At 39.5% G+C, this 19167-nt stretch overlaps 1 protein-coding gene across 4 annotated transcripts in view; it reads right to left on the minus strand.

Moving 5' to 3' along the window:
• Positions 1–19167, minus strand: part of Erbb4 (erb-b2 receptor tyrosine kinase 4) — a 1041831-nt gene that overhangs the window by 26579 nt on the left and 996085 nt on the right. The gene's annotated exons all lie outside the window — the stretch shown is intronic.

Below are 19167 nucleotides of genomic sequence, written 5' to 3' on the forward strand. Positions count from 1 at the left end.
ATGTTTATTTTCACATGTGTATGTGTGCATATGCAGAGGCCAGAAGAGGATATGTGATCCCCGAAGCCAAAATTACTGGCTGTTGTGTGCTACTCCATGCGGATGCAGGGAACTAAACCCCTGTCTTATGAAAGACTGTCAAGCATTCGCAACCACTAAGCTACCTCACCAGTCCTATCTCCCTTTCCTTGGACTCTACTCAAACACACAATAGAATCCATCTTCGCAAAACCTTGATTTGTGTCTTCCCTATTATGAGAATGCTTGTTGTGCTGATGCCTTAGCAACCACACACAGCATTCAATAGTCGCCTGCACATACAGGGTCTTCCTTGACTGTCCTCTCTACTGAATAATGTTCATTTCACAAATTGTCTGAGCCAGAACCAATAGTCTGCAAGATTCTGGATCGCAGCTTTCAAAGTCGGTCTATTTCCTCCCCCTTTCTGAGACTCTTGTGAACTGATTCTACCACAGGTCCTCATCCACCTGAGCGTTCTCTACAGTCGCTGGAAGCACTGTCCAGTACTCAGATTGCTCATGTCTATTCATATCACTTGGATTGCACAGCCATTGCTGAGTAAGTGCCAGTCAGTACCCAAGCATTATAGCTTCAGAGTGTTCTTCTTGACTGTGATCTTATCTCAATTGCATTCAAGTATCACATGATTATACCTGAATGCCACAAAACTCCCGCTATAAACTCTAAAAGAATAATTCCTTTCTTTGACCACAGCCTTTTGTTTCCTCATGATTCCTTTCTATAAGTCAATCATTTCTTTTGCCTTCTTCCCATGTATCAATTTCTGGATACTCCCTATTTTTCTAGTAAGCATTCCTTGAAGAAATATGGATTTCTATCTTGACTTACTTACTAGATATTACAACTAAGTATGTCACAACTATTCAAAATATGAATTTTAATTTCTTTAGCCTAAAATTGGATAAAGATACCTCTTCTTTGTTTTAGCTATATAGTTTGTAAAAAAAAATGCATGTACATAACATAGCATAATATTCTGCCCTTAACAGAAACCTGGTGCTCATACTTATGTAATTATATATAAGTAGATAGTTAAGTCAAAGAAAAGAACTTAGCCATAATCCCTAATTAATTACTGCACTGGCCTTCCAAGTAGCCTTTACACCCCACTGTTTCTATGCTGTTTTTGCATCTTTTCTGCATTCGCACCTCTTCCTATCTTTTGTCTCCTCTCCATTCTCCAGTTGGGAGAATCTTGTCCTTAAAAGTACTGGATCTTCATTAGCCTTTCTTTAGCTGTCTCAGAATAGCACTAGCTAAAGCCGTACTCAGTCTTTCTCCCAGTAACACGCTTGTGCCCTTTGCTCCTTACATAGCCTTGTTCTGTATGCTACGTGTCTGCAGGCTGTCAGTCTCCTAGTGTCTCTCAATTTAATCTGAAAATTATAATAAAACAGAAAACTTGTTATTATCAGTAGACTAAAATCATTCATGAGAGACAATTAACTTTTTGTTAAAACATTTTAAATCCTAAGTGTTTGAGTAGTTGAGTAGTGAATAATTGAACATATGGGTGCAAGTCCTCATATGAAAAGGAAAATTCTAATATAGGAGACAAAGGGAAATTTGAATCAGTAAAGAAATAGAGTTGGAACAGGCAGACAATAAGAAAAGAGTTGAATAGAAACATGTACTCTCTATAATGTGATCCTTCAACCAAGTCCATTCTTTCTGTTTCCAATCATTTCTATCAATTCTCAAAGTCTTGGTGTGAATTACTTTTGTTATTGCAGAGATGAAAGAGGGATTGAGAGGTAAGTCAAGGAAGAGGTGAGAAGAACTAGAGTGTGGAGGAGCACTGTGTGAGGAAATTGGGGTGTAGGAAGAGAAAGGGCAAGGAGGTGCTGAGTTGTTGAAGTGTCCTATGAATATAATTGTTCTGGGTCTTCACATATTCCCTGGTACATATGGTCTTACCCACAGTTTGGAGAATAATAAACTAAGTAGCTAAAAGTCCAAGTATATGTAAGCTAGCCAGTACTGTAGTCATATTTAAATACAGGCAGTCAGACACCTCATCCATTATGTAGTAAAGCAAAGTCAACTGAAATAAAATCAAGAATACTAAATTGCTTCAATAAAGATTTTCTCTCTGGTATATTCTATATCCTTACTTCCATTTGTATGAAGTAAGAGAATTTCAAAGAGAATTTCATTCCCCGACCATGCTGATTATTCAGTTGCATTTGGCTCTCCACTAGCTCTATGTAATGCTGGAACTATTAAAAAGTACTTGCAATGTAAATACCACAAAACAAGGTAAAAAAACATGACTACTTTGTTGGCCTTCTAGGCATAAACTCTGAACGTCTAGTGTTGATGTTTATTTAAATTCCAAAACACGAATTAATTTTCTTATTTCACTCGTCTTATTTCATATACTAATCCATATTGTTGACATCTGCCCACTTACAGAGTTAGAACACTCCAGGTTCCCTCCCACCCTGTGCTATCCAATGGCTATCCAGGTTCCACTGACCTACTTCAGATCCATCGCTCCTTTCAAACTCCTCATTCATAGCACTCCCCAGATTCCATCCATTTCCACTTTAGTTAACATATCAAAATGCTCTCAGAATGTTCCTTTTTTACTTTTTAATTTTTTTATTGATTATATTGAGCTATACATTTTACTGCTTCCCTCTCTTCCTTTCCCCTCCCCTTCTACCCTCTTCCATGGTCGCCATGCTCCCAATTTACTCAGGAGATCTTTTCTTTTCTTTTCTTTTCTTTTCTTTTCTTTTCTTTTACTTTCCATGTAGATTAGATCCATGTATGTTTCTCTTAGGGTCCTAAGTGCTGTCTAGTTTCTCTGGAATTGTGAATTGTAAACTGGTTTTCTTTGCTTTATGTCTAAAAGCCACTTATGAGTAAATATATATGATAATTGTCTTTCTGGGTCTGGGTTACCTCACTCAATATGATGTTTTTCTAGCTCCATTTATTTGCCTGAAAATTTCAAGACTTTTTTTTTTCTGTGTAGTACTCCATTGTGTAAATGTACCACATTTTCATTGTTCATTCTTTGGTTGAGGGGCATTTAGGTTATTTCCAGGTTCTGGCTATGATAAAAAATGCTTCTATGAACATAATTGAGCGCATGTCCTTGTGGCACAATTGAGCATCCTTTGGATATATACCCCAAAGTGGTATTGCTGAGTCTTGAGGAAGATTGTTCCTTAATTTTTTTTTTTTGAGAAATCAACATACTGACATTCAAAGAGACTGTACCAGCCTGCACTCCCACCAGCAATGCAGGAGTATTTTCTTACCAGAAGTCAAAATGACCTTGTTGCACCCCTTAAAATAAAACTCACTCCTTTCAATAGTCCCTTATGTACTCTCCTTGTCCCTATTGTAACATTTGCTCATTGAAGTTTATTGGCGACTTTCACATATGTTAACTTTGAGGGGGGGGGCAAGGTTAAGTGCATTCCTAGAAGAACTGAATACACAGAAAATTCCTTCATGACTGTTTAATGAATATACTACCAAGTGAAGATGATTTTGTCATCATTGTTGTTGTTGTTGTTTGCCTGAAAGGGGCTATTTCTTTCTGTATTGATAGATAAACAGCTCTTATTAAAACATTCCCGTGAAGAACACAACCAACATGAAGTTCTAATGATTCAAAGGTTCAAGAAGTGAAGATTCTTTGCTGAAGAGTTGAAGACATGGCTCAGCGCCTAAGATCACAGGTTTCTCCTCCAGTGTACCCACTTATGATACCCAGCACACACATGACAGTCCATAAACATCTATAATCTTAGACCCAGGGGCTCTAATACCCCTTCTGTCCTCTACGGGCCTGAACACATGTGATGGAAAGAACTGACTTTGTAGTAATGATAACTTAAAGAAATCTCAGAGGCAGCATGAGAGGCAATGCACTGCTATGGTGAGTCTTAGGCCCTGGGAACCTTTGAGGTGGTTGATAGGTCCTATGACCTAATATCTATGCCTCAGTTTGCACATATACAAAATATATAAGAATATACAGAATAGTGGATAGCTAAAAATGATAATAATTAGGAAAATGGGAAAGAAGGATGTGATAAAGGATAAAAACTAAAGCAAAGTTCTCAGGAGATTAAATATACTAATAAGTATAAGACACTTATATAGTACTCAAGACAAGTAAATGATAATCAATCTATATCATGTATTATTATTCACTCTTTGGGTAATGTCACACTCTTAGAAACACATGCAATTACTAAGAGTAAAAAGAATGAATTAGTTATTTGAACTCGGGAATATTCAATAGCCTCTCACTCTAATACGGAACCACAGTACCTGGCTCCAACTGAAAATAGGTTTTAGCAGGCACCCAGTGATTCTGAATTATTTGCATCTCAACATTTCAGTATGTTGAGAATACTGGGCATCTTTTCTTCTAGAGGGAAAAACAATTATGTTATTAAACAATGGCTGTGATTGTTTCTGGAAAAAATAAATTGGTTGTGGGTTCAACTTCCAATTTCTTTTCCTTTGAGATTTGCTGTACTTATTTCATGCAGTCTAGAATATTTTGAAATAAGAACTGTGGTCCTTGTGTTTAGAAATTTTCCCACAGTGGTGTAGCAGTCTCTCAATTCAGCTTTTGCTTGAGTAAAATGGCTTGTCCACAGCCATTTGCAGCGAAAGCTACAGGGTAAAATTAGTCTCTCTTTAGAACATTCTGGTATGTCAGAATTCTGAACTGAGAAGGGAATTTTTCATTTGCACAGGTGAGTAAGGAAAGAGACGCTTGTGATTACGATATGGTCAAGGGCAGAAAGCTCACAAAAGAAGGTTGATGAGCAAACCCACCCCCCACTACCCATAGCCATCTTCTCTGTTCCATTTCAAGAAGTAATCAAAGGCTACTGCTCTCGGAATGCCATCAATACTTATTAAGAAAAAATAGAACAACACTTTCTCAAGACTTTGAAGAAGCAATCAGCTTACCAGACTGGCCCAGACCGGGAGCTCTGGTAGATAAAGATAGATTTGTAAAATAAATAAATAAAAATTAAATAACCTTACAAAAATTTGAATAAGAAGTTGATGATAATATCCTATTCTATTATATAAGAAATAAGAAAACTGACAATGGTGCTTTCTTAGGTGCTATGCCATGAAGAATAGACTTTTTGATGAGATGTGTCCAATAATTTAGAACAGAGCTATGAATCTGGTGACAATCATACTAAAACACAACCATCTAAATGACTTAGATGAAACATTCATTAATGTAATAAGTCTATATATCATGTCTAGCTGTCTCTCCATACTCTCTATTTCCTTTTTGTGCTCTGATTTTCTTTAGTACTATTTTACAATGAAGAGAAGAAATATCTTTTGGTTATTCATGGACATCTTGTGCCTGTTAACAGTTGCTAAGTATAAAATAGCTTCATAAACACCACTGGAATATGCTTTAAAGCCAGATTCTCACGGAATATCAGTGACTCTACTGCAAGTATTGACTATTTTGTAGGACTATGTTTGATAGTGTCCCAAATCCCATACTGAAAGGTTGCTATCAGTGACTAGCATCAGGTGCTCTTGAGGTGACCCTAGTTGTTTTATAGGCAGCTCAGATAACACATGTGGTGTTATGGGACCTAATGGTGGTTGGGTTTTTGAAGAGTTAAACTCTCAATAAAGTTACTACATCATCTAGTTGATTAGAAGTTTCAGTTATTGGACAATGGAGATTCTTTTAAAACAGTAAAATGCCCTATATGACAACCTTTACAACACTAATCAACATCAGTATTACTTACTTGGGTTGTAGTATGGGGGGCAGGCTTGTTGGGGTTTCTGTCCCGCCCAGTACCCCACAACTGACAAGCCCAAAGAAAATCACACACAAGACTCCATAAGGTTATAAACTGATTGGCCCATTAGGTCAGGCTTCTTGTTAACTCTTATAACATATATTACCCCATTAGCCACATGGACTCAGTACCTTTTTCAGTGTGACAGCTTACATGTTGCCTCTTTGGTGGTCTGTGCAGGAATGCCAGAGGAACCTCTCTGCTTCCCAGAATTCTCCTGTTCTCATTGCATCACCTCCACTTCCTGTCTGGTTTTCCCGCCTATACTGCCTGCCTGGCCAATCAGCGTTTTATTAAAATATGATTGACAGAATAGAGACAATTCTCCCACATCATTGGGTAACTGTGACAAAATGAGTAACTATGATTTTATAATTACATTGTCCCTTGCGGTATGGGAAAGGGAGAAGGTATTTTTCAAAACATTACTCTGTGAAAATGTGTTCATAAAAATTATATCAACTATTTTTAAAATCTGAAGAAACGTATTAGTCTGTATTAACTTCTAAATCATTGTATTTGGATAATAGTTAGACTATTACTCATTACTTACTGGTGATGATAACTTGATTTCCTTTTTCTTTTTACCAACAAAGAATTAGAATTTAAAGCACTAACTACAGAAAAGTCAGTCTTGGGTTCAAATCTCATTATTTACCACAGCAACTGGCAGCCTTTCTGTTTGTTAACTACTTTGGTCAATAAGGGAATAGTATCGCTTTCCATTTCTGTTGTGAAGATAGAGTGTAATTTATGTGTAGCTCAGAGTAGAGTTGAGAATAGAAGTAAGTGATCAATAAATAGTAGCTATATTTAGGTTTGCATTGGGGAAATTTTGATGCTTCTGCTAAACTTGTAAAGATCATTTTGTTGTCAAGTATGTCATTACTGAGTTCAAATGTAGACATCATTTGCCATGCTTTTGTGCTTCGATTTTGGCTCTATCAATTCCATTTGATCTTCCTAAACCATTAACTCTTGATTACAGGGAGTCTCTCAGAAGCATAAACAGAGGAGGCAAACAGCAGCAGGGGCTCTGGCTTCTCATTGCACTCCCAGCAGGAGCCTTTTAAGCCAGTTGATACTAAATCTCATTAGACTGCAAGTAAAATCAAGACTTCCATGACTTTAACCAGCAAAAACAAACTGACAGAACCAACAAAAGACTGAAGACTAGTTGAAGATCTAAGAGATTGGAGCAAGGGTTCTGCACCCTTCTCTTTGGAGCAAGGACACTGGGGTGTGAATCTTAGCTCTTTGCAGTGTTTGCTTTCACATATATAAAAATGAAAAAGTTGTTTAGGTTTCTTAGAGATCTGACCAATCATGAACAAAGACAATTGCTGCTGTGTGTTTCTTATAATATATTGTTGTCCTTAGAGTTCTTTATAAGAGTGCCAAGGACTATCAACACTGCCTACATTTCTGTTCAGAAGATTTTTAAGAAAACTAACTTTCTAGGGACAAACATACTTGAAGATGAAGAGAGAGTGAGGACACAGAAAGAAGAAAGGAAAGGTTATGTTAAGGTTATGGTGAAAGGGCCTGGTGTTTCCATGTAATGAGGGTATTACTATGTAAGTGAAAATATGGGACTTTATAAATAAGAGCTAATGTATTTTAGCTTATTCTTAAAATATTTTTGTTATTTATTATCAGCATCTTACTTCCTCAAGCATGTGGATGAGACATCTCGGTTCTAAATATATAAAATCAACTGATCAAGAATTCTTAATATCTCCATAGTTCTCCCAAACTTGAAAAGAAAACAAATGTAATTTTATATTATGTCATTTCAAAAGAGAAAAATCTATCTTGTATAGGAGAGATAGCATTTCTCAAAACAAATCATCCAAGCTTCCAAATGAAGACAGAAAAAGTTCCAGCGAATGAACACTCTGAGAGACATGTGTTAAAATAATGCTTACAGTTCTGGGCAGGTTTTCATGTGTGAGATGTAAAGTAAAGACAAGTAAATTGCAGTGACAAGTCAACAAGAATGAGGAAGGCATTTCTTAGGATAAACTTTCAGTGATTATTAAATTGATAATAAAAGAAAGTTTTCTCCATTGAAGAAAAGAATAAAAGATGTTCTGTAAAACCAAGGGAAAAGGAAGAGGAGGAGAAGAGCAAGAAAGAAAGGAAAGAAAGAAGGAAAGAGAAAGAAATTTGTGTCAACAAATAATAAGGTACTGAGAAAAATCATTAATACTATTGTTTTGGTACAATATAAAGGGTGGTACTACAGGGGCATAAAAAACTATCTTTGACTGTGGGTGTAGTTCAGTAGTAAAGAAATTGCCTAAGATGTCTTGTGATGTCCTGGGTTTGATCCCTAGTTCTAGAAGGAAGCAAAGGACAGAGGAAGGAAGAAAGGAAGGAAGGAAGGAAGGATAGGGGGGGAGGGAGGGAGGAGGGGAGGAAGGAAGGAAGGAAGAAAGATTGTGCCTTCTTGGAATAATCTAAAAACACAAATGCTAGACGTGTCCTTAGGCAGAGATCACAGTAGGTCCTGTGAAGTGATGGAATCTGAACCAGGGTCCTGGCAAGAGAAACAAGAAAGGGAAGTGCTTTGCAGAGAGGCTGAAAAGGATTTTGCTTTGAATTGGAGCATTTAGAGAGAGGTCAGAAGCCTTAAGACCAAGATTTAATATTGGCAGGAAAACAAGAAAAATGGAAGGCAGTCTATTTCCTCCTTTGAGAATACAGTTTTCAAACCTGCACAATATACAAATATTATAAAAACTAAGATGATAAAAATAACAAGTGTGCATATGCCTTGTGCTATGTTGGGCTTTGTTTGGTTTGGTTTGTTTCTCTACTGACCCTGTTTATGAGCCTGAGACACTTTCTTCACAAAAATATGGCTAAAATGGCTTTCTTTAACCTCTTATCTTGATTCAGACTGTTTTACCTTTTTGCTAAAAATGTCTGATGTTTCTCTATTAATAAAACGTCCTCAACTAGAATGAGACCCTCTGAAGACAGAACACCCTCTACCAATCCTATTCTCACTGCCCAACATAGTGCCAATTCCATAAGACATATTCAAATGTATTAATTTATTTATTCTGATTTAAATATATTGATTTGTTTACTCTAAATATACTGAGCAATTTAAAAGAATTAGCTGTTGAGTAAAGACTACTAGAGACAAAAACGATAGCTAGCAGTATGGAATTTAATAGAAAAAAGAGCTACTACTTCAGGCTTAGGAGATAAAAACAGAAGAACTCAAGCATCTTGTCAAGGATAACTGCAGGAAACCTTGATAGACCTAGGACAAAATGTAAAACCAATACCCAGAGACTACAGTCATTTATCATCAAGAAGTAGCTGCTGTTAGAATTAATATTGATCCTTGGTAAATTGCAACAAGAGTAACCTTGCTATATCATTTAGCACCTTTTCCCTGTATCACCTATGAGATGCTTCCTTCCCTTTCGTCTGCAGGATCTTCTCTCCTTTATCCAGTCACTTTAGGAAAATGGGTGGCTACTGAGTTAACTCAAAATGTTTTGGGTCATTTTCCAGTGGAGGATTCCTAAGAATAGAATACATGTATATATCTGGAATATAATTTCTCAAAATGCCAATCAGATAATTTTAATATGAGGAGATTATACATGATCCACTTGAGCATCTTTATGACTAAAGAAAATAACACAAGCCTGATTAAATGGCATGCCTTGGTTTGGTTCTAGAGTGTCACATCTGATTTCCAATTTATTTTAATCAATTAATTTGTTTTATTTATTTTGAATTACATAGAGGTGCATATGTGTGCATACATGCGCATGTGTCTGTTTTCTGCTTTGTTCATGTGGACATGAGTACAGGCTCCTGAGGAAGGCAGGGACATCAAATCCTTTGTCAGGGTCCATGGGAAGCAGATGGCAACTAGTGTTCAATGCCAACCCATCAGAGACATGGTTGTCTGATGGAGGACTAATCCTGTCCAGAGGAGGGTCTGCAGGACCATATAGACTCTGAAATCTGCTGCTCACTGTTGCTGAAGCAGCTTGGTGTTTCCACAATATCTGCATTGTAGTGTGTAGTCATGCAATGTGTATATGTATTCTCATGATTACATCTCAATCTTACGGGCACGTGTATTTGCAAGTGGTAAGGAGAATGACTTTTCATTTAGCTATATAGTTTTGATATATAGAAAATATACTGGGACTCGCTGGATTTATTTGTCCCACAAGGACTGTGGACATTTAAAAGCCCGCCTTGCTCTTTTGCTTACTGCATGGCTTTCCCCACCCCATGAGACCTCCAATGAGACAATTTTGTCATGTAACCAGAAACCTTGGTTCCCACAGTCCCATCTCCATTCTGTTCCCTGAGTTCCATCAGGAGCCACCTCCCTGCAACTATCTTTCATTTGGCAGGACATGCAGTTAGGAAAGGAGTCTTTCATACAGACCACATTTGGGACCTTCAAAGACAATGGGATGTTCAAGCTCAGAGAATTGCCTTTGTTTTAAGTGTGAATATATGCTGGAAACTTTACAGAATGGGGGAGAACAGAACATCAGGAGAAGAATAAAGAAACTGATGCAGAAAAGTATGTAGAGGAGAGTTTATTTCACCCTCGGGTCTCTTAAAGTCCCTCACTTGCTTCATCTGAACCCTGAGGGGACAATGAGGCTGGTATTAGAGGTCTCAACAGACTAGAATTACAGAAGGTTGGGAGACTCTTGATGTAGGTGACAGAAACTGAACCTGAGTTCTCTTAACTACTGAGCCATCTCTCTGGTCCACAGTTTAGTTTCTTTTAATCAACTTATCATTGAAAGCAAGCAAGAAAAAGCTCAGCCAGTAGGAGGGAGTAAGTAACTCCACCCTTTAGTAATCTGATTTATGAGTGTAGAGAAGCATGGTTTGCCGCTCATGACCTTCTGTTCACATACTAGAGTAGATGCTGTGGGCACACTATTTTGGTAAAAAAAATTTAAGATCATTAAACAGTTATGGTTAATAATAATAGCATCAGCTATGGGTTAGATGAGATTTTTTAGTGTTTCTAAAATTTATCTCTATCAGCATTCTGGACATATCAGCACTGATATTTAGTTAATTTAGTCATTGTCTTATAGTTTCAGTTTGTCATAATACAAATGGATTTTAAAATTGACATTTCATTTTGTCTATGTATACCTGTATGGGTCACCGTGTAATGTGGGGGTTAAAGTGCAAGTTGCAAGAATTGGTTCTCTCCCTCTAGCATGGATGCAACTTCGGGGATCTAACTCAGATACTCTGTTCTGATGGCAAGTGCCTTACCCTGCTGAAACATCTTGCTGGCCCACTTGTGAAATTTAAAACAATCTAACAGATTCCAGAAGGAAATGGCTTTGATAATTTGTTTGATGTTAGGAAACATACAAAGAATCTAAGGGTAAACACATCAACACGCTTGTCATGAGGAGCAAACCGAAGAAGAAAATTTATTTATAGTGTAATCCCAGCATCCAGCACCCATCTTTGGAAGTCCCCTCCCCTGAGTCCACCAAACCTTGACCCCTCCCCAAGAGAGGTCAAGACCACCCCCGCAGGCTATTTAAACTGCCTCCCAGAGAATAAACGCCTGATCTTTCCTCTTTCTCTTTGATGGTCCTGTCGGCTTTCCACACCCCCCCACACCTCAGGCCACCCAAGAGTGCAGACGTCCAATTAAACCTCGATATCTTTTAATTTGGTCTGATTTTGTCTGATTGGGATTTTTTTGGGTCAGTGGAGAGGCTCATTCTTAGGAATTATTCCTAACATTCTGGAGGTCCGCGGGGCAGGCGTAGGGGGGTAGGGGAGGGTGGGGGGGGGGGGGGGACAGGACTGCTTTTTCCACCGGCTCAAGGCCACATGTTGGAAAACAGTCCTTATCGCACGTGCTCTCCACCAGACTAAAATCAGCTTCCAGGCTAGACCAGCTTTGTCTCGGCGAGTTCCCCCCTCTTTTGCTTTATGCTAGTAGGGTTAGGATACCCATTTGTGTCTGTTTGTACATTTTTGGACTTTCTTTTGAAGTCACTATTGCGCCATGAAACTTTCATCCAAGCGGCTAAGCCAGGCTTAACTGAGGTGAAAATTGCGTGGCCAGAGACATTTACAATTCAATTTTCATAACCTCTTTGTGGCTCAAGAGTTGTCCCAGTGAATGCTCTATGACAGACTTGAGCCCCATAATTGGGCATAGACTTTTAAAATGGGTTCTTGCAATTTGAAGCCAGATTCGTTATCGCCCCTGGGTTGCCTCCTACAAAATCTTTATAAATTGGGATTGTCCAATACAATCTGTCCCAAATGGCTAAATTCTCTAAACACTAAGATTTGGCCTCAATACGACCTTGACAATGGGATACAATGGCCACCAGAGGGAACTCCTGAGTTTTCCATCCTCTGGGACCTAGAAAATTTTTGCCGCTGTGGGGATAAATAGACAGAACTCTCATATGTCCTTGGTTTCTGGGCACTGTGCTCTCGCTCCTCCCTCAGAAGCCAGTGTCTTACAGCACTGGTTTTGGTCGCTAGGGTCACAGCGCCTCCAGATTCCCAAACGTATGGGAATTGGAACCCTGAAAGCTCTGCCTTGACCATGCAGTCAGAGACACTCCAACCCTTACTACCCAACCCCCTCAGGTGGAACAACATTCTCCACATTCCTCCCCTCACCCACCCCTACTTACACCCTCCTTGGCCAAACCGGAAGTTCAAGGTCAACTTTCTCCCTACACACCTTCCTTCCCTCTCCTTCCCTGCCTCAACCTATTTCTTGGACCCCCTCTCTACACACTGCTCTAACCGCTCCTAATCCTCTCCCATCTCCTCCCATACCAGATCTCACCATAACCCTGCCCCTCTCTACCCTTTTCAGGAGGTGGTGGGAGCTGATGGCATTATTAAAGTCCATGTTCCCTTCTCTCTTCTCTATCTCTCTCAGAAAGAAAAGCTGTTGGGTTTCTTCTCTGCTAATCCTTCTGTTTATATTAAGGAGTGTCGCTATCTCTCCCAGGCCTCTGATCTAACCTGGCCCAACTTCTAAGTCATCCAGGCTTCCACTCCCACTCCTGCAGAGCAGAGTAGAATTCAGGCAGCAGCGAGACAGTACGCAGACCAGACCCACCTAGTTGACAGTGCAGTTCCTATGGGGGCAGTGGCCGTGCCAGCCACAGAAACACACTGGGATTATCAACCTGGCCAGAACAGTTGACAGAGGCGTGACATCATGGTCCTCTGCCTCCTTTAGGGTATGGAGATGATCTCAGAGAAAGTGCTTAATTTTGACAAAACTTCAAGAGATCACACAGCTAGCAGATGAAAATCCAGCCAATTTTTTAAACCAATTACAAGAGATGATGGTCCAATATACTAGACTGGACCCAGCCTCCCCAGCAGGAGCCACAGTCCTGGCTGTTCATTTTATTTCTCAGTCAGCACCAGATATTAGAAAAAAGTTAAAAAAGGGCTGAGGAAGGTCCCCAAACCCCCACACAGAAATGGATAAAAATGGCCTTTAAAGTTTTTAATGCCCCCCTGGTGTGGGAGAATTGTCTGTATTCTGTCAATCATATTTTAATAAAACGCTGATTGGCCAGGGAGGAAGTATAGGCGGGAAAACCAGACAGGAAGTAGAGGTGATGCAATGAGAACAGGGGAATTCTGGGAAGCAGGGAGGTTCCTCTGCAGTTCTGCCCAGACCACTGGAGAGGAAAGATGTAACCTGCCCCCCTGGAAAAGGTACTGAGCCATGCACTAATGTAGATAAGGATAATGGGGTAACATAAGTTATAAGAGCTAATAAGTAGCCTGACCTAATGGGCCAATCAGTTTATAACGTTATGGACTCTTGTGAGTGATTTTCCTTGGGGTTTGCCCACTGTGGGGTACTGGGCAGGAACCGATACCCCAACAAGCCGGCCCCCTCATGTTACACCCCCCCCCAAAAACAGTTGAGTCCTCCTGACAGATGAGGCTGCAACAGGTAGCAATGCTCCAAGCCTTCCTATGTGTAAGCCCTCTTGTACTAACCCGCTGGGTTCAAGACCTTACCTCATAAATGAGGCAGTCATTCCAGTTCACCCACTGGTTAACAACCCATATAATCTCCTGTCTAATGTCCCTCCTACCACCTCCTACTTTACTGTTCTGGACCTAAAGATGCCTTCTTTACTGTCCCTTTACACCTGACTCATGCCTTCACCTGGGAGGACCCTGACTCCCGGTCCTCCAGACAGCTTACATGGACTGTTCTCCCTCAGGGTTTTCGGGACAGCCCCCATTTCTTTGGCCAAACTCTGGCTTGAGATCTCTCACACTTTGACCCAGGTCCTAGCACCCCCCTCCAGTATGTTGATCTCCTTCTCTGCAGTCCTACATTGTCTTTGTCCCAACAGGTCACCTCTGCACTCCTGAACTTCCTCAGATCCCTGGGATATCAAGTCTCACCAGCTAAGGCTCAGCTGTGCTCTTCTACAGTGGTATTTTTGGGTGCTTAACTTAGCAAGGGGTCTAAGACCCTCACCTCTGACAGGGTCCAGGCCCTGCGGGATTTACAGCCCCCAACCACAGGGCCTCAGATCTTCTCATTTTTGGGCCTACTAGGGTTCTTCCACCACTGGATCCCTAATTTTGCCATTACAGCCAAGCCCCTGTACCAGGCAGCCAGGGGGACCCCCACGGGGCCTCTCACCCACCCAGCCATCGTCCACCGCCACTTCTCTCTACTGCGGGATGCCCTTCTATCAGCCCCTGCTCTTGCTCTTCCAGACCCCATAAGACCTTACCATCTCTATACAGATGAGAGGTCAGGAGTGGCCACAGGAGTTCTAACCCAACAGGCTGGGCCTGTGAATCGGGCTGTTGCCTTTTTATCCAAAGAGCTAGACCCCACCTTCTGTGGATGGCAACCATGCCTGAGAGCCCTGGCAGCAGCAGCTGAACTCACTTGGAAGGTTCTCAAGATCACCTTGTCCAGGGCTATCATGGTATATTCCACCCACTGCCTCTCAGACCTTCTGAGACTCTCTCTCTCTCTCTCTCTCTCTCTCTCTCTCTCTCTCTCTCTCTCTCTCTCTCTCTCCTGGAGCCTTCAGGAGTCCAGGTTTTTCACTTACTGTTCCTAGAAAACCCCCAAATTACTTTGGCTTCCAGTCTCACCCTAAACCCTACAACTCTCCTTCCTGCTCCCTCCCCTCTGGCACCTCCTTTCACTTTTTCCTGAGGCTATAGAGGCTTTAACCTCACCTCAGCAGGGTCTCCTAGACTAGCCACTTACAGATCCCCAGCTCACCCTGTTTGTTGATGGAAGCTCTCTTATAGATGAATCAGGAAACTGCAAAGGGAGCATATGCAGTGGTCTGTGATTACCATTAATAAGGAAAGAAACTGCTTTGGACCTACAGTAAGGCAGAACTTGGGTAAGCAGGAAAAGCTAGGCTGAATGCTGGGAGGAAGCAGGGTGGAGTCAGAGAGATGTCATGCAGCCCCACCTGAGACATTTGAAACTTTAGCCAGTAAGCCACAGCCACATGGTGATATACAGATTAATAGAGACGGGCTAAATTAATAATGTAAGAGTTAGCCAATAAGAAACTAGAGCTAATGGTCCAAGCAGTGATTTAAATAATATGGTTTCTGTGTGATTTTTTTCAGGGCTGAGCAGCCGGGAACCAACAAGCAGCTCTCTCCTCCAACAGCAGACAGCCAATTAAACCTGGATATCTATTAATTTGGTCTGATTGGGATTATTTGCGTCGGTGGAGAGGCTCATTCTTAGGAATTATTCCTAATATATAGTATTTATGCTGCTGAGAAATAAAAAAGAAACAAACAGAAATTATGTTATTCTAAAGGATATTAATGTTTATTTGTCAGTTACTAGAGAAAATGTAATTCTTAATTGTCTATCAGTCATATAGATGGGTACAGTTATTTTAATTTAAAAATGAGAAAGCAATTCTAGAGAGAGCCAAAACATTACTGTAATATCTATCTAGGAAAAAGCATTTTCATTTAAAAGCTGACTATTTGCTTGATACTAAAGGCTTATCAAACATATTTATAGATATTCCAACATTATTTGCTTTAACAAAGTCCCTTATTATAATTGTAACTTGACCACAGAAACTAAACTTAAAGTAACTGTGAAATAATGTAACTAAGCATTGTAGATAAGGATGGAAAGAATATTTATATATGTTATAAGTTGAAATAAGAGTTATAAAATGCCAGAGATTTATAATTAGACCAATATAAATGACAAGACATTTATATGATCTGAGGATGTTGCTCACTGGGAAAAATACTTACTACGAAAGCATGAGTGTCTGAGGTGGGATCACAGCACCTAAAGCCAGGTGCACTAGGACATGCTGCTAATCCTCGCACTCCTAGAGTGAGAAGTCCAGGTGCACTGGCACATGCTTATAATCCTAGAACTCCTAGGATCTGAGCAGGAGACAGGAGGATCACAGGCCCACTAGCTTTGCTTACACATTAGTGGATGAAGGATTTTGTTTGAAATAAAACAGACAGTAAAAAGTCACCTGAGGTTATTCTTGAATTCTCACATGTGCAACATGGAACATATGTGCACACACATACACACACACTCACATACATACACACACATGCAATTTTTAGAAATGTGTTTTATTTAATACTCCCAAATAAGTGGTATTAAGGACAATTCTTTTTCCAGACCCTGGAAAGGTAAATAGGAATTTGCAGTTAGCAAATTAAAATGCGGAAGAGAAAAGAGTAAAGGCCAAGGCTTCCCCCACGCGATTTCTACTGTGTCCAGTTCTGTTTAGCCAGCTCAAACTGTCATTAAGAATTCCTTGCATAACGTATTATAAATTAGAGTGAACCAAAAGGTGGAATTTCAGAATTCTTATGAAAAGAAAAAGAACCTAGCCTTGGTCTTGATGTCTTGATAGCATTTCAGTTCAAGAAATAAAACTCTTTTCTGAAAAAAATTATTGAAATGAATAGTGATGAACTTGCCTTTTAGAACAATAAATACAATTGTGAAACTTGATCCTGTTTGCTCTATAGAGAGGGCAGGGAAAGTGGCCCCTCTTATACCTACCAACTTTCCTACCTCCTAAAAAGAGTGAGCTTCACATCTCTCTATGAACTTAAACTTATTGTTTATTTGCATATTTATTTAGGTTTTCAAGACGGGGTTTCTATGTGTAGCCTTGGCTATCCTGGAATTTGCTCTGTGGACCAGGCTGGCCTGGAACTCAGAGCTCTGCCTGCCTCTACCCACTGAGTGCTGGGATTAAAGATGTGCCCAACCTTGCCTGGGCTATGGATTGAATATTTTAAATATTACATTATGGGGCCATAAAAAATCTTCAGTTTGGGTTGGGATTAAAAGTTTTTCATAGAATGTGGCTGGCCCGAAGTCTTTCTAAAAAGCCATTGACAATGACTCTGGGACTTGTTTCCTCTGTATATTCTGGATTTTGGGGGATCCAGTCTGATTAGATACTCACCTTCCCGGTCCTGGAGGGAGCGGGGAGGAACTTGAACTACCCACAGGGCAGGAAACCCTGACTGCTCTTAGGGATGGAGAGGGAAGAGGAGAGGGAGTGGGGGGAGTGGGAGGGTGTTGGGAGGAGGGGCGAAAATGGAAACTTTTATATTTTAATAAACTTTGGGAAAAAAAAGTTTTTCATAGAAAAGTAAACTGAGGTCTCAATGTTTGCTTCTTCTGTCTGTCCTTACCACTCCCTTCTTCTTTCTTTTTGTTATTTGTTTTTCCTTTGTTTAGTTTTTGAGACAAGATCTCACTATTTATTCAGACAGGGATTGGAATCACTACAAACAAGTATTGGCACTGAATTTACAAAATCCTCCTGCCTCTGCCTCCCCAGTGTTGACATTATAGGTGTGCTTACAAGACTGGCTTTGCCTTGCCTTTATGTATTGTCTTTCGAATGGAAGAAGTTTAAAGAAATGTAAACAGATGAGTTGCATTTTATGGGGCAAATACTAGAGAAATTTACTGACAAGTCCCAGACACTGATGTTGATGCCAAGAACAATGAGATTATCGTGGAAATAAACTTGTATATTTAAATACAAGGCACATTGTAGGAGAGACAAAAGACCTATCTAAGAACTCAGATCTGCTAGCTAGGCATTGGACACCATTGTAATGACTTCACTTTGTGGTGACTGATTTCTTGTTTGTAAGACTTGATAATAACAAAATAACATCATTGTGTTATTGTTAACATACATGTGTTGAATAGTAAGAATTCATTATTGCTGTCAGCCTGACATAAAGTTACTTCCATTTTAGAGAATGACAGGGAATTTGAAATTTGAAATTTCTCTTAAGCTTGTGACCAAGACACATAGGACATATTGTTTACTTAGAGAGACAGTGTTTTGAGATGGAGATACGAAGGGGGAAAGTTATTACCTAATAAACAACCAAGAATCATATTTCTACCTTATAAGTGGAACATACAGAGTGGAGACTTAAAATCAATGTCTCTCCACACCCACTAATGGTCAGGAAATAATATACTGCAGCACTTGTCAAGCTCCATGCTGGTTCTATGACTGTGTGGCTCTTCCATTAACCCAGAGACATTAAAAAAATTAATAAAAGTATGTACTTCTAATTAACTCACAAGCAAAATCACCATGCAACTGGTCTAAGGAACCTGCTCATACACTAGGCACATTCCAGACTCCAGACATTTCAATCAGCTATATAGTTAGGATGGTCATTCTGAAGCATTACTGCTTCTTTTAAGGTTTTACACTTTTGTGATCAATTTTTTTAATTTATCCATTTATGTATTTAGGATTCTTGCTGCTTTAATACCCAGAAAGTTGGATTCACTTATCCATTATAAAAAGAAGAAAACTATGAGGGAGTTAAAGCTAGAAAAAAGAAATAATGTTCTTGCTCATTAATGTCATACTCCTTTTAACAATATCTTGTCCTTCCTCGTTATTATTATTATTATTATATTATTATCCTCTTGATTTCCTGTCTAAATTCTATCCTATACCCATGTTTACATGTCTTTAAAACATTCATGTGTACACTGTAGACCAGAATTCTTATGGAAAAGAAAACCATACATGTTTTTCTTATTTTCTTTGTTTCTTCTTTTCGACCTTGATTACTTATTTTAATATTGTAATTTTCAAGTGCATAATTTTCCTGAAGATTTAGTGATTTTATTTTTCTTTACAGCTGAATAATATTCCATTTTTTAAATATGTACAATGCTTTCATTACCCATTCATCTTATGATGAGCATCTA

This window comes from Myodes glareolus, chromosome 1 (genome assembly GCF_982192425.1).
Source record: "Myodes glareolus chromosome 1, mMyoGla1.1, whole genome shotgun sequence".
NCBI lineage: Eukaryota > Metazoa > Chordata > Mammalia > Rodentia > Cricetidae > Myodes > Myodes glareolus.